The sequence below is a fragment of the Pongo pygmaeus genome, chromosome 15 (assembly GCF_028885625.2).
Source record: "Pongo pygmaeus isolate AG05252 chromosome 15, NHGRI_mPonPyg2-v2.0_pri, whole genome shotgun sequence".
NCBI classification, from domain to species: Eukaryota; Metazoa; Chordata; class Mammalia; order Primates; family Hominidae; genus Pongo; species Pongo pygmaeus.
Window position 1 is genome coordinate 70,318,335 of NC_072388.2, and position 15,503 is coordinate 70,333,837.

The 15,503-nt window shown below is 39.5% G+C and overlaps 1 protein-coding gene and 1 non-coding gene across 28 annotated transcripts in view; both read left to right on the forward strand.

Annotated features, from left to right (window-relative positions):
• The window catches only part of SIPA1L1 (signal induced proliferation associated 1 like 1), a 412,571-nt gene that overhangs the window by 61,577 nt on the left and 335,491 nt on the right, over nucleotides 1–15,503 (forward strand). The window lies entirely within an intron of this gene.
• LOC129013432 (small nucleolar RNA SNORD56) lies at nucleotides 12,534–12,604 on the forward strand. The gene has a single exon (XR_008493909.1). It is a non-coding gene; the product is annotated as a small nucleolar RNA SNORD56 (small nucleolar RNA).

Sequence of the window (15,503 nt, forward strand, 5' to 3'; positions counted from 1 at the left end):
CTGCCTCAGCCTCCCGAGTAGCTGGGATTACAGGCATGTGCCACCACGCCCAGCTAATTTTTGTATTTTTAGTAGAGGCAGGATTTCGCCATGTTGTCCAGGATGGTCTTGATCTCCTGACCTCGTGATCCGCCCACCTCAGCCTCCCAAAGTGCTGGGATTACAAGCGTGTGCCATCGTACCCGGCCTGCACATTCTTTTGTTTTCAGAATCTAGTGTATATCTTATGCTTACTGTATATCTCAATTTGTGCTAGTGCCATTTCAAATTCTCAATGGCCACGTGTGACTACTGCTTATCATATTGGACAGTGTGGTGACTATATTAGTCAGGATTCTCTAGAGGGACAGAACTAATAGGATAGATGTATATATAAAGGAGAGTTTGTAGGTCCCACAATAGACCGTCTGTAAGCTGAGGAGCAAGGAAGCCAGTCCAAGTCCCAAAGCTGAAGAACTTGGATTCCAGTGTTCGAGAGCAGGAGACATCCAGCACAGGAGAAAGATGTAGGCTGGGAGACTCAGCCAGTCTAGTTTCTTCACGTTCTTCTGCTTGCTTTTATTCTGGCTGTGCTGGCAGCTCATTAGATGGTGCCCACCCAGATTGAGGTTGAGTCTGCCTTTCCCAGTCCACTGATTCCAGTGTTAATCTCCTTTGGCAACACCTTCACAGACACACCCAGGAACAATACTTTGCATCCTTCAATCCAGTCAAGTTGACACTGAATATTAACCATCACAGTGACTATATCTGGTATATGGTAGATGCACAGTAAATATCTGTAAAATGAAGAAAGGAAGAAACAAAGGGAGAAGGAAAGGGAAGGGAAGAAGAAAATGGTAACATTTCAAAGATGAATAAACAGATGAACACTGTTTTACTTGTTTTGGTGTGTCCTGGCAGCTCTTGACTAGAAGATAACTGAATGATCCTTTTATTTTTAGTTTAAAATCATTTTCAAATGTATTATCTCATTAATACATACCTTCAGTACCATTGATTTAGACAGACCAAGTTGATCTGCTGAGGCTGTGTAAGGTTTAACCAGTATCCAAACTTGAGTACTTTCTTCTCGTTACTGTGAATTTTCTCATTGGTTTGTGTTAAAAATCTTCCCTATGAACAGTAGCTGGCCCTTAGTTACGGATAGATATTAAAAGAAAGACTGTGGCCGGGCGCAGTGGCTCACGCCTGTAATCCCAGCACTTTGGGAGGCCGAGGCAGGCGGATCACCTGAGGTCAGGAGTTTGAGACCGGCCTGACCAACATGGAGAAACCCTGTCTCTATTAAAATTACAAAATTAGCTGGGCATGGTGGCGCATGCCTGTAATCCCAGCTACTCGGGAGGCTGAGGCAGAAGAATTGCTTGAACCAGGGAGGCGGAGGTTGCAGTGAGCTGAGATCGCGCCATTGCACTCCAGCCTGGGCAACAAGAGTGAAATTCTGTCTCAAAAAAAAAAAAAAAAAAAAAGACTGAGTAAATATTGTTAATATAGAACTATTTAAAAATAATTGACTAGGCCAGGTGTGCTGGTACGTGCCTGTAGTCCCATCTCCTCAGAAGGCTGAGGTGGGAGGATCCCTTGAGCACAGGAGTTCAAGGCTGCAGTGAGCTATGATCATGCCACCCTGTCTAAGGAACAAAAGAAAAAAATAGCTAAAGGTCACATCTTAAAGTTTGTCTTTAATTCAGTAATCAAAGACATGATTACTGTAGCCAAGAAAGGTGTGTGTGTGGCTTCTGTAGGTGTTAACACAGGCTGTCTGAATAACAGAAGGCACATAAAAATTTGTTAAATAAAAAGACTTTATGAAAAGGTATGCATACATATGTTTCAAACTATTCTTCTAGATAACCATTTCACCTCTGCAGAAGTTGTTCTCTAGCAGGAATGTGTTACGGTTTCTGTTCTACACGTGGAGAATTGTCTTTTATATAGAGGAAACTACTTAACCAGCATCGTAACCCTTCGTTGCTGAAGTTATTGGATTTCTTGTTTCTTGAGCCATTAAAATGGTTGGTTTTACTGTGCTTAACATTTAAATAAAAACCTAAGGCAGATGCTTTTGGTATGATTCAATTTGTTATGCTAACGATGAATCCAAGTTAATTTCTAGAGTATCGGTATGATACGAAGACATTGCATTTCATCTTCCTTTTGGATAAAAGCCAAGACAGATCACTCTGCAGAGCAAGGTGTGTTGTTAACTGAGATATCAGTGCACAGCACATACTTCATACAAGGTGTTCAAATATTTGAATTTGTGAGAAATGACTCTAGTGTGCAGAAAATGGCATTTATTGAGAAGGCCTAAAATATGATTTTTAATTTTCCCTAAGTCAGTAGATACTGCAAAATACTTTGTTCATTATTGTTCATTTTAGGATAATGTACCACAAGTGTGAAAAAGTAATGCAAAAATTATTCAATAAAAGATACAGACGCAGGTTTTTGTCAAAGCAGAATCTACCACCTAGACTTTAATTAACCCAAGCTACAAACAAAGAAGTTAAGTCTAATTTATCTTACGTATTTGGGAGATCATTCACAAGGAATTATCTACAAAATCACACGAATATTATTATCTACTGTGTACATTAAGGATTTAAGAGTGCATAGCTTCTACACATACTTTAGCTTTTCTTTTCATAGCCTGGGGAAATGCTATGAATGCACCTGAGATTTTAACATAATTGAAGCTTACCCTTTCTGTGTCAAATTCCAGACTCTAGAGGCACTTTGTTGGCCCACACGTCACATGTGCTCTTCTTTTTTAATAGGATAACTTAGGATCCGCATGGATAGAGAGAATGAGAGGCTAAAGATATTTCCTGCAGAAGATGGTAGAAGCTTAAATACACGATTACATGAGTGACAGTCTGAAAGTCTCTGAAAGTGGTTCTCAGCCCTGGCTGAACATCAGAATCATCTGTGGAGCTTTAGGATCTTAAAGCTGGCCAGATTTATTTGTTTTTAAATCAAAACCCTCCCTAGTGCTACCTACATTTTAGCCAGGATTCAAATTCTTCATTGAAGAGCTTTCTGAGGTTTCTTGATTCTGTAGTGAGGTTTCTTGATTCTGTAGTCATAGTGTGTCATACGTATTTTTTACTACCTTACCTATATAAATAGGTTTTTAGTTTTTGTTGTTGTTTGGTAGAGATAGGGTCTTGCTATGTTGCCCAGGCTGGTCTCGAACTCCTAGGCTCAAACATTCCTTCTAGCTCAACCTCTCAAAGTGCTGGGATTACAGGCATGAGCCACCGTGCCTGACCTGTTTATTAGAATTGATTTCTGATGAATCACCAAAGATTTGTCTGATTGTTTCAAAGATAGGAAGACTTGATAAAGGGTGAGATAGGGCTGGTTCCTCTGCAGGAAGTCCTGAGGGAAACAGACCCCTAGGAGATGGGTAGATAGTTGTAACTGGAGGGAAGAAGGACCAGTGGGTCAAAGCTTAGGGCTTTTAAGAGGAAAGAAAAATAAGTTGTACAAGGCATCTGTCTAGATGGCTCAGTGGGTAATAGATTTAACTAACTGGAAACTGTGCATTCCTTCATAGTTTCTATGTTTCCCTTTTGCCACCTTTGACTAGTTAAGGAAGATACATGATTGATGATCATTGCTCAGAAAATCTTTTACTTCTATTTGGATTTCTAAGATAGTACCATTTGTAGGAAATCTGACATCTACTTAAAGTGGTAGTTTTTTCCACTACTGTTTTTTATATTTTGTGTAGTCTTAGACATAGAAGGGCACTTTAATCTCCCATTTCAGATTTCCTATAGATTGCAGGGGACAAGTGAGATGTTTCATGTTTAGGAATATTGAGTGTATTTTTCTTCATTTCTTTGGTAATAGGCAGTGTTTTGTGGCATACTTCTCAACTTTTTAATCAATTGGACTAAAGTGTGTAGCAATGTAGGTAATAGGTCTTTGTGTTCCTCACATTTAATAGAGACTCGTCGTCAGGAGCCCACCCTTTCCTCGGTCTGACATGCTGACTGTCAGTGTGGTGCTGTGTTTCATCATCTGAAGGGCTCGGAGGAGAGTGGGAAAGGGAACAGTTAATATTCACCAGACAAGTGCATTCGCTGGTACTGGTTTCTGATTTTCTAGTATTACCTGTAAACATAAGTCCTTTGTCACATGTTGTCAAGATTTCCATCTTTCCAAAAAGGAGATTAGAGAGTAAATGCAATTTATGAAGATTGGGGTAGGATGATAATTTGTAATTTTCTTTGGGACTGAAATTTCTTATCCAGCATTCCTTATGCTTATACCATTCAAATAAAGTATGACAGTGAAAAAATGGTCCAGAAACCTGTTTGATAAAACCTAAAGACTTAAAATGATACGGCTGTTTCATCCTAAATGAGTTAAGCAATCCAAATATTTTCCCCTCTGATTATAAAAATCTTTATTATAGAAAAATTGGAAAGTACAATAAAGCATGAAGAAGAAAATAAAAATCACCAGTAATCCCACAACTCAGCAGCAACTGCTATTAATATTCAAACTATTTCCTTTCAGGGTTTTTTGGAGGGAGAGGCAGCCATACTCTTGTATCGTGTTTATGAACTTAATATTATGAGCATTTTCCCATGTACATAGCTATTCTTCAAAAACACGGTTTTTATTGGTTGTTTTGGTGCCCAAATATTTTTCTTTAGTTTCAATGTTATTTAAAACACCATTCATAATCCCAGCACTTTGGGAGGCCAAGGGAGGTGGATCATTTGAGCTCAGGAGTTTGAGACCAGAGCCTGGACAACATGGTGAAGCCCTGTCTCTACCAAAAAAAGAAGAAAAAAAAAATTAGCCGTGCATGGTGGCATGTGCCTGTGGTTCCAGCTACTTGGGAGGCAGGAATGGGAGGATCACTGGAGCCCGGGAGATGGAGGTTGCAGTGAGCTAAGATCGCACCACTACCCTCCAGCCTGGGTGACAGAATGAGATCCCATCTCAAAAAAACAAAAGCAAAAACAAAAACCCCACCATTCAGGAATCTGCTTGCGTGTCCCTTCCTCCACAACACCTTTTCTCCACAGAGGAAGTGAAAAAAATCTCCACTGGCCTTCTATAGAATGTTGATTTTGTTGCTGCGGTGACAATATATCTTGCTTCATGTAATTTTTAAATATGTGTGTCTAATTCTTCATCTGACATTTATTGAACCCTTCCTTAGGAATAGACACTATACTAAGACTTCACAGGACAATGACAATGGAAAGGAAATTGGGGGAAAAAAAAAAAAAGCCAACAAAAATTAGTTTTGTGCCTGTATTCAGTATCTCTTTTTTTTTTTTTGAGACAGAGTCTTGCTCTGTTGCCCAGGCTGGAGTGCAGTGGCCTGATCTTGGCTCACTGCAAGCTCTGCCTCCCAGGTTCATGCCATTCTCCTGCCTCAGCCTCCCGAGTAGCTGGGACTACAGGCGCCCGCCACACGCCCGGCTAATTTTTTGTGTTTTTAGTAGAGATGGGGTTTCACCATGTTAGCCAGGATGGTCTCGATCTCTTGACCTCGTGATCCGCCCGCCTCGGCCTCCCAAAGTGCTGGGATTACAGGCATGAGACACCGCGCCCAGCCGCATTCAGTATTCTTAGTCTATAGGCTGGGAATGTAGACATTACTTAAATAATCACACATATAAATGTTAAATTATAACTGTGATACGTGATTTGAAGGACAAGTAAATGCTGCCTGTGAGAACAGTTCATATGAACAAGGATTAGGTGTTTTATTTGACAACAGATTTAAAATGATCCAGGTCCTGTACTTCTGTAAAGGTCAGTGCTAGCCAAGAAATAGCATGTTCTGCTCCGAGAACTTAATGTGCCTATGATACTCTACCATGATTAGAGAACATGGGGGTTCTTTTTGTCTTCTTCTGACCAACTAGAGTACATTCTAAAGAGTGACTCTCTAAGGAGAGTACATTTAAGGCGAGAGGGAGACAGTTTCAGACAGGAATTCAAGTGATGCCAGGTTGGGAGGACTGTAGCAAGTGATTCTGAGGAAAGAAGGCACAGGGAGGACATTGTCGTTGTCCAGTGTGTAGCAGTAGATCAAGGTGTATTGAGCAGATTCTTGCAGAGGTGAGAAGTAGACTGCTGTACTGCTTCTCTTTCCATTCTAAGATTCCACGCTGTTAAAGATTATCTGAAACCATTCAGCATCAGGTGGGTAGAAGAGGACACTGAGGATGATTTTCAGCCTATGTCCATTTAGATTTGGAGGAAGAGTATCCACTCATTCTCCCTGCCCTCAAGTCTCAACTGTCCAAGCAAGAGGAAGCCAGAGAGGCTTGGGAAGTGCAGGAAAGCTACAACTCCCAATACCCATTATCTTCTGAGGACAGACATGCTCTGGTGCAGGCAGATGCTTCAGGAGTTCCCCATAATCTGTAGGATGGAAGCTGAGTGCCTTAATATGGCAGAGGCCCTCTGGATGTGGCTTCTGCCTTCCCTGTTGATCTCTTTCTTCTCACTCACCTGTCACTGAGCCTTGTTTGTTCTAGTGGTAGTGAAGTCCTTGCATAATGTGATTTCTTGCCTTTCAGTGCCCTTGCTGTTTCTTCTCCTTAAACATTCCTCTGATTTGCTGAATACATTCTTATTTTCCTCTCAGGACTAGCTTAAAAGTTAACATCTGTAGAGTTTTTCTGCTTTACTCGAGTTGGTTACTTCATAACACTTACCTCTGTTACAGTACTATTGAAACTTTTTTTTTTGAGACGGAGTCTTGCTCTGTCACCCAGGCTGGAGTGCAGTGGCGCAATCTCGGCTCACTGCAAGCCCCGCCTCCTGGCTTCACACCATTCTCCTGCCTCAGCCTCTCGAGTAGCTGGGACTACAGGCGCCTGCCACCACGCCCGGCTAATTTTTTGTATTTTTTTTTTAGTAGAGACGGAGTTTCACTGTGTTAACCAGGATGGTCTCGATCTCCTGACCTCGTGATCTGCCCGCCTCGGCCTCCCAAAGTGCAGGCGTGAGCCACCGCGCCTGGCCGAAACTTTTTATTTAGCTTACTCCCCTAGACCATAAAATCCTTGAATACAGGGACTATGTATCCTGTTTAACTTTTCAGTGCCTGAAAGCTCTCAATAAATGGCCCATTCTGGGCATTCAGTAATTTTTTAGTGAATGAATATAATTCTCACTTGCCTTACCATATTGATACTTTATTGTGGCTGTGGCTTTGGAATTTAACATCATGAGATATAATAAATACATAGTTGAACTTACCGATTGGTTGATTTAAACCTTTGAAGTTTGTAAGAGTGTACTTCTCTTGACTCCCTTATTAAATATTCCAATAGGATATCAATATATGGAGGGGCATTCCTAGTTTCTAGCAAGACCACGTTGTATTTTGGATTACCTTCTTTTAATAGTACTCCTTAAAAATTGTCAAGTTATTATAATATTTTCAATAATAAACACATCTTAGGTCTAAAAAAGGGTAAAATGAGGCTAAGGAAAATTTAAAATAAGTAATTGTGTAAAGAAAGATGATATTAATATGCATTTGAAAGTGCAGGAAATCTGGTAAGAAATGTTCCAAATTAAATTGGGTGTACACTGTGGACAATTAAAGAACAGATTGTCTTCTGATATGTTGTGGAGCTCATAGTTTGCCAAAGCCGATTTGTAAAATCCTATTGGACCACACTCATGCTAGCAGGACTTGATTTAGTAATAGCTTTGTGGCTGGGCGTGGAGGCTCATGTCTGTAATCCCAGCACTTTGGGAGGCTGAGGCAGGAGGATCAGATGAGGCCAGAAGTTCAAGACCAGCTTGGGCAACATAGCAAAACCCAGTCTCTATCTTCCCCACACCCGACCAGAAAAAACTTTAGCCAGGATTGGTGGCATATACCTGAAGTCTCAGCTACTTGGGAGGCAGAGATGGGAGGATCACTTGAGTCTGTGAGGTCAAGATTGCAGTGAGCCATGATCATGCTACTGCATTCAAGCCTGGGTGATACAGTAAGACCCCATCTCTAAAAAAATAAAAAATAATAGCTTTGTAGTTGAGTAACACCAGTGGTCTGGTTATCCAGGGCTGATCAGATCCTGGAAAATCTGATATGCTTAAACAGAAGTTTTAGAGTATTGATGTCTACTAGAAAGTCACTTGTTAACAAGCAATGAGAGGTAAATTTTCAGGCAGACAAGTATTTGATAGTAGAATAAGCAAACCCTGTTCCTAGCTGGCTAGATTGCTAGGGCAGCATCGTTATCTTCAGAAAGCTTCTGGGAAGTATGCGCTATCAAAGCCAGCAAGGGCGGAGGAAGGTGTTGACTTGCTACCCACATTTTCTTCTTTATCCCCTGCCAGCATATCAGCCTAGATCTCTTCAGAGAGTTGTTCTACTGGGCACTCATCCTTTCTCCCATAGCTTCTGGCTGATTCTAATCAAAATAGGGTGTGCCTCCCCTATTACCTTAAATAGTTTAAATTTCTCCATTCACCACTTAATTATACAGCATTAATTTCCAAATGTCCATTCATTAACTGGAAGCCTCTATTACTATTATTTTGTAGCTAGAAAATGGTTTGTAAAATGGTTTGAAGTTACCAGAATATTATGTCATTCATCTCCTGTTGCATTTATGTATTATTCTCTAGACTTCATGAATGATACTCAGATCTTGTTCATAAGAGAGAACTATCTTGCTTGAGAAATGTCTCTGGTGTGACCGTCTTCCTCTGTTCAGACCTTTTCACCTATTCTCCAGCCTCTCCTGCTATATACATCCATTGTAATAATGTTTATTTAAAATCAGCAGTGAATAAAATGACCTCATCCAAAAACAAACTGTTTAACTGTGTATTTGAGTTTAGTGATCTGGAATCATGTTTGAATTAAGTGATGTGGATTCCTATTGCAAAAAGCATTGTAGATACTCCTGAAGTTTGTAGTTGAATAATGTGCCCAAGGTACCATCTAAAGTTAAGATAAACTTAAGGTGACCTGCTACTGACTTCACCTGATGGATAAGCAGTAAGGAGAAGGATAGTTAAAATAATTTGTATGATTCATTTTAATACTAACTCAAAAGAAGAAGCTATATTAGAGCTTGTTAAAAAATTATTTTCATCATTTCAATTATGGATAAAAAATTTGGGTGTTATTGTCATGTTTAATAATGGGGCTGCATTATATAATATGATGCAATTGAAATAAGAAAGAGAAAATGTATAAAGGCATAATTATAGCCAAATGTGCAGTTATTTTGGTCTCTTAGTTTGGAGAGGGCCCTTAGGAAATTTTTCTTAAAAAGAGTTTGTAATGATTCATAATTTCATCAGATCTGCAAAATACACTTCAGATACTTTCAAGAAAGAAGCTTTGACATAATAACGAAGAAAAATATGCATAATTTTGGCAAGTGTGCAATTGTCAGCCACAGAGCATGTGTTGTTTTGTTTTGCGTTTCACTGGACTGGCAGAGTCCAGTTTCCTTTTTGAGTTGTACATAGGCTCATACTATGACTGTTTATGCTGCTAACATAATATGATGAGTGAGGCTTTGGGATTGATGGTTAAAAATGACTCAAAGCCTGAGTGTGGTGGCCATGTCTGTAAATCCTAGCATTTTGGGAGGCTGAGGTAGGAGGATCATTTGAGGCCAGAAGTGTCAGACCAGCCAGGGCAACATAGCAAGACCCTGTCTCTACAAAAGATAAAAAACAATTAGCTGGGGGCAGTAGGGCTTGCCTGTAGTCCCAGCTACTGGGGAGGCTGAGGTGCGAGGATCACTTGAGTCCAGGAGTTTGAGGCCGCAGTGAGTTATGATTGCACTGCTTTGCTCCAGCCTGGGTGGCAGAGCAAGATCCTGTCTCTTGAAAACTCAAGAGCTGGTCCTGCTGTAGACCACACTAGGATTCCTTTCACTGAGACTCCTCTTGTGGGCTTGAAGACCAGGACTGTGTCAGCACCAGTGTTGTTTCCCTTGGCCCAGTATATGGAGGGATTTACATTTATTAAGTATGAAAACTATGCGCCAGGTACTTGCTAGAAACTCTATATATGTTATTTTAGTTAAGGCTTTTTACAACTTCAAGATTAAGGAATTAGTCTACATATTTCAGCCACCGAGTAGTAACTTGCCCAGGGACAAAGTAAGGGTAAGTCTGAAACTTGGCTTCCCATCCAGGTCTGATGATGGAGCTCATGCCTTTTACATTCCACTGTGATGTCCTGTGCTCCTTAGAGAAGGGAACATAGTAGCTTGGAGAATATTTGTTGTCGTCTCTTGCTTAAGGTGTCAGGATCTCCTTCTGTATGCATGGTCCAGATCATTTAAAAAAAAAAAAAATCCTTCACCCATCTAGCCACTTACCCATTTATGCATGCATCTAGTAGATATTTATTGAGGACTTATTCTGTGCCAGGTGCTGTTCTAGATCCCGTAAATATGCTGGTTACCAAGCCTTCTCTGCCCTCTTGAAGTTTATACCCAATTATCTAAAGACTTATTATATAGTGATTTTGGGGAAGAGGGGAGTGTCTGGGTTCTGAAATCAGTTCACTTGGGTTTCTCAGCCCAGTGCCAAACTTTTAGCAGACCTTCAAAATATATTAGTTTCTTTTGCCTCACTTATTTTTACCTAATTTTTATGCTCCTGGCCAACTATTGTCCCCTGTTTGTTCATTTACCCTTGTACTTTGACTTGTTGACTTGGGTTTGTGTGTTTTTTCTCAGTTCAAGATCAGTCTGTTAATCTTTAGAAACGAGCATGTCCTGCAAAGCAGTTTGGTCCAAGTGGTCAGTTATCTGAGGTTGAATATTAAGAAGGTGGTATGGTAAAACTGATACAATTTTTTGGTAAAAATTTTTTTTTGCTCTTAGGCATTCACCCTAATTACATTGTGTATCTATAATTTTATGTTGTTTTGAGTAGCGTTGTTAGTAGTTTATCATATGTTATATTATGCTATATGTGTCATTTAAAAAGGTTTACTATATTTAAAAATGCCATGTAATCAGTTAATGCTAAAACTCATTAACAAGAGCATTAAAATTAGATTCTATTATAAAATTCATTGAGGAAATGCTATTCATTATGGAGAATCTTGAGTTCCATTTGTGGAATGTTTCTTCTGTAGAATATCTTATATTTTTTGATAAATTTAAATTATTTACTGACGTTTTTTAAGGTAAACTAAATGGACAAATTTCAAAATGCCCATTTGGAGCTGAGTCTCTTTCTAGGACTGGCCTCTGTGTGGCTAATGGATGATTCTGACTGTTGAAGATAACTATTAATAACTTCAAAGGTCAGTCAATTGTAATCTTGATAGAAATACTGTTTTTGAGAATAGTGTATTTATTTTATGATGGTGCAGTTTCTTTCTTTGGACAACAGTATAGCCATCTTCTCCAGTCCTTCAAGCCAAGGATTTTAGTTGACTTTGGTCCGATTTTTCCTCCATCATGACATATAATTGTTTTCCGTGTGTTGTCAGTTTTCTCTCTTAAGTCTCTCTTACATTCATTTCTTTCTTTATTCCCACTACCCCAGTTCAGATCCCAGTCATGTCTCACCTCAAAAATTGCAGCAATCTTATTACTAGTATTTCTTTATATATATAGTAGTATCTTATTACTAGTATTTCTTTATTCAGTATTTTTCCTCTTTCAGGCTGTCTTTCACAATACTATTGAAATTTTTTTGGGGGGTGGGCGGGGAATGTGTGTGTGTGTGTGTGTGTGTGTGTGTGCGCACATACAGGCACATATGGTTTTGATTGTGACAATTTCTAATAAACCTTCCGGTAGCTGCTCACTGCCTGCAGGCTAAGTTAAGCTCCTGAGCAGGTCATTTAAAAACTTCCTGGAATCCTTCCAGCCTTCCAGTGCCAATGCCTCAGTCTCTCTCCTTGCCTTTCTAGTTGCTTCCAGCAAATGAATTATTTTCTTTGCAGTTTGGTTGTTAGTGGAGTAGTGCTTTGTTAGTATTATTTGCCAAGTATTCAGACTTTCTTTTGTTCAGGCAGCCTTTTAATCATAAAAGCCACTATTTCATCTTGTTTGTACATCTTATGTAAGTACACAGTGAGGCATTTTTAGTATCTTAGGTGGCAAAGTTTGTATTCTTCTTTTAATTGACCTTTATAAGATGTGACAAATTCTCACATAGAGTTTCTTTTTTTCTTGAAAGGTTGATGGCCTAACTGGAATTAAATAACCAAAAAAAATATATATATTTTTTTTGAGACGGAGTCTCGCTCTTTTGCTCAGGCCAGACTGCAGTGGCGCTGTCTCTGCTCACTGCAACCTCTGCCTCCCGGGTTCACGCCATTCTCCTGCCTCAGCCTCCCGAGTGGCTGAGACTACAGGTGCCTGCCGCCGCACCCGGCTAATTTTTTGTATTTTTAGTAGAGACGGGGTTTCACCGTGTTAGCATAAATAACCAAAATTTAATTGCATTTCTTTAGACTAATTTTCAAAGGTTATTATGTTCCAGGTATTACTTGAAAGTTCTGAACTATTTTTATGCATAAGATTATGTTTTCACTACAATCATGGCAATATTTTTTGTCAACAGCAATTCACCTAGTGAATGTTGATACTTTGGGTCTGAGTGAAAATGAATTGTAGCATTTTCTTTTACATTAATAAATACCATCCTCACTTAAACTACCTGATAGAATTACAAGTCCTCCAAGTTTCATTCAGATTAATGTATTCCCTGTATTTAAAAGTGGATAGTTACACATGAGCAGTGACTCCGAGTGACACGCCTTGTGTGACTGACACTCTTGGGATGCTGAGATTTGATGATCATCTTAGTAATCTCGTAATGATTGATAGCACACAAGTTCATGGATGCCAGAAATGATGTAGAAGTAGGCACCTGAGTTCCCTGGCTTTCTGAAGGGTGAGGCCAAAGCTAGATGACAGACACCAGATGGATAGTAAGGACAAAGTAGAACTTCGTGGTCTTTTGCTGTCCTTGAAGTGGTACCTATTTACACTTTGTGTCCTTGCTGCTTTTACATATCCTTCTCTGTGAATTAGGTTGTGAACTTTTCAAAAGGAAGTTCAAGATCATCATGATGTTTGGAGCTCCACAGCTTTTTGCGCAGAACCTTATACCCAATAGATGTTTCATAAGTGTTTGAATTAAAGTAAATACATAATCTTAAATAAAGTAATAATTGCACTTTAATTAAAATCTAATCTGTTTGGCTGGTGAGGGTGGAGATAGATCTCAGCTTTCATTGAGGAGTGGCAAGTAAGTTTAGCACTTATTTTTGAGAATAAGGAAATGTACAGCTGAAATCATGTCATTTAGGACTGACCACTATGATGCTCATAACATGTTCCTTGATGCATATTCAAGTCCTGTTTCAGCTGTGAACTTCTGCTTTTCAAGTTTTTGTTTTGTCACTAACCGAATGTTTCTTAAATTCTAGTGAAGGGAAGAGGGAGGCAGTTGATGATGTTTTTATTATTCACCCCATCTGTTTCCTATAAATGAGAGCAGTTTCCACGTAGTGCCTTTTGCCTGTGTAGTCAAAAGCACCATACAAATGTGGGCTCTGGTTCTTTCAGTGAGAAGAGAGTTAAGAATGCACTTTTGTTGTTGTTGTTGTTTTTGAAACAGGGTCTTGCTCTGTTGCCTAGGCTGGAGTGCAGTGGTACTATCGTAGCTCACTATAACCCTGAACCCCTGGGCTTAAGTAATCTTGACATCTTAGCCTTCTGAGTAGCTTGGACCACAGGTGCACACCACCATACCTGGCTAGGTTTTAGAATTTTATTTTGTAGAGATAGGGCCTTGCTATGTTGCCTAGGCTGTTCTTGAATCCCTGGCCTCAAACCATCCTCTCTTCTCTGCTCCCAAAGTGCTGGGATTACAGGTGCAGGTATAAACCACCACACCTTTTATTATTATTATTATTTATTTATTTTGTTTGAGATGCTTGCTCTGTCACCCAGGCTGGAGTGCAGTGGTGCAGTCTCGACTCACTGCAACCTCCACCTCCCGGATTCAAGCGATTCTCCTCCCTCAGCCTCCCGAGTAGCTGGGATTACAGGTGTGTACCATGACACCTGGCTGATTTTTGTATTTTTAGTAGAGACGGGGTTTCACCATGTTGGCTAGCCTAATATCTAACTCCTGACCCCAAGTGATCCACCCGCCTCGGCCTCACAAAGTGTATTTTTTGTATTTTTTTTTAAGAGTTGGGATTTCACCATGTTGCCCAGGCTGATCTCAAACTCCTGGGCTCAGTCTCCCTGCCTGCCTTCACCTCCCAAAGTGCTGAGATTACAGGCATCAGCTGAGCTACCAGACCCAGCCCAAGAACTCACATTTTAAAGGTCTGAGCTTGCCATTAATATATCTTCTTGTCATCTTAATACCAAAAGTGACTTTTCTGGTGTGAAAAGTAGGTGGCATACTTTGTAAGGTGCCTTGAGAACCGGTGCTTTTCTCAGGGGGATTAGGACTATCTGTTCTGGAATTGTGCCATTTCAAGAAGTAAACCTACTTATTTTCACTTTAAAAATGGATTGAAGGCATCCACATAAACCATCTCAGGGGACTTAAGACTATTTTGGCATCATTACATAAAGCATTTTTTATTTTTTTATCCTATCATATGGCACTTTTTATGAATTCATGCTTTGCAAAGGAGCAAATTGAATCTTAGGGAATGTTTGGTATTCACGTCAGCAGTGGCTGCCTTGGGTGGTCAAGTGGCACAGATAAGGCTGGAGGAATGTTGAGATTGTATGTATGTGTTTTAATTGATTCAAATATACTAGGAGGAATGAGTGTTGTATTAACCTGTATAATATATACATATATATGTTAATATATGTTATATATGTTAATATGTATATATGTTAATATATACATATTAAACATTACTGTTTTTAATTTTAAAATATTTCAAACAAACTGGAAAGGATAAGGAATGATACAATGCCTTCAGTTTCATCAGATCTTAATGTTTTATCATATTTGCTTCAGGTCTTAAAACATGTTGGAAAAAGTTGAAGCTCCCCTTTTCTACCCTCCTGATCCTGTGCTTCTATTGGAGTGCATATCACTTGATGGCTTCTAAGACAAATGTTAAATTCTTGTCAGATTACGCAGTGAGTAGTAGAGTGGTAGTTTCCTTTAGGGAAATGAAATTTATGTACCTCCCATTTTCAGGTTGCACTTGCTGCAGCAGCCTCCACAACGAAGGAGCAGTGCTTCCAAAGAGGTTTAGTGAGCATGATATGGGGTCATTGAGCAAAATGAGAAGAGTATGTATTTTTAAAAGTAAATTTGATTGCTTGTGGGTATTCATCTTCTGATTTGTTGTTTAGCTTAAGCAACATTTCAGAGCCACTAAGTAGTTTGTTCAGATTACTGTTAATCAGCTCAAATGCCCAAAGAGTCACTAAAACTGATGTTTTTCCAAGATGATTTTGTGCTGTAGTTTCCAAGGGTGTTCTTCTCAAGTTACACCGACTTGGCTGGTTTTA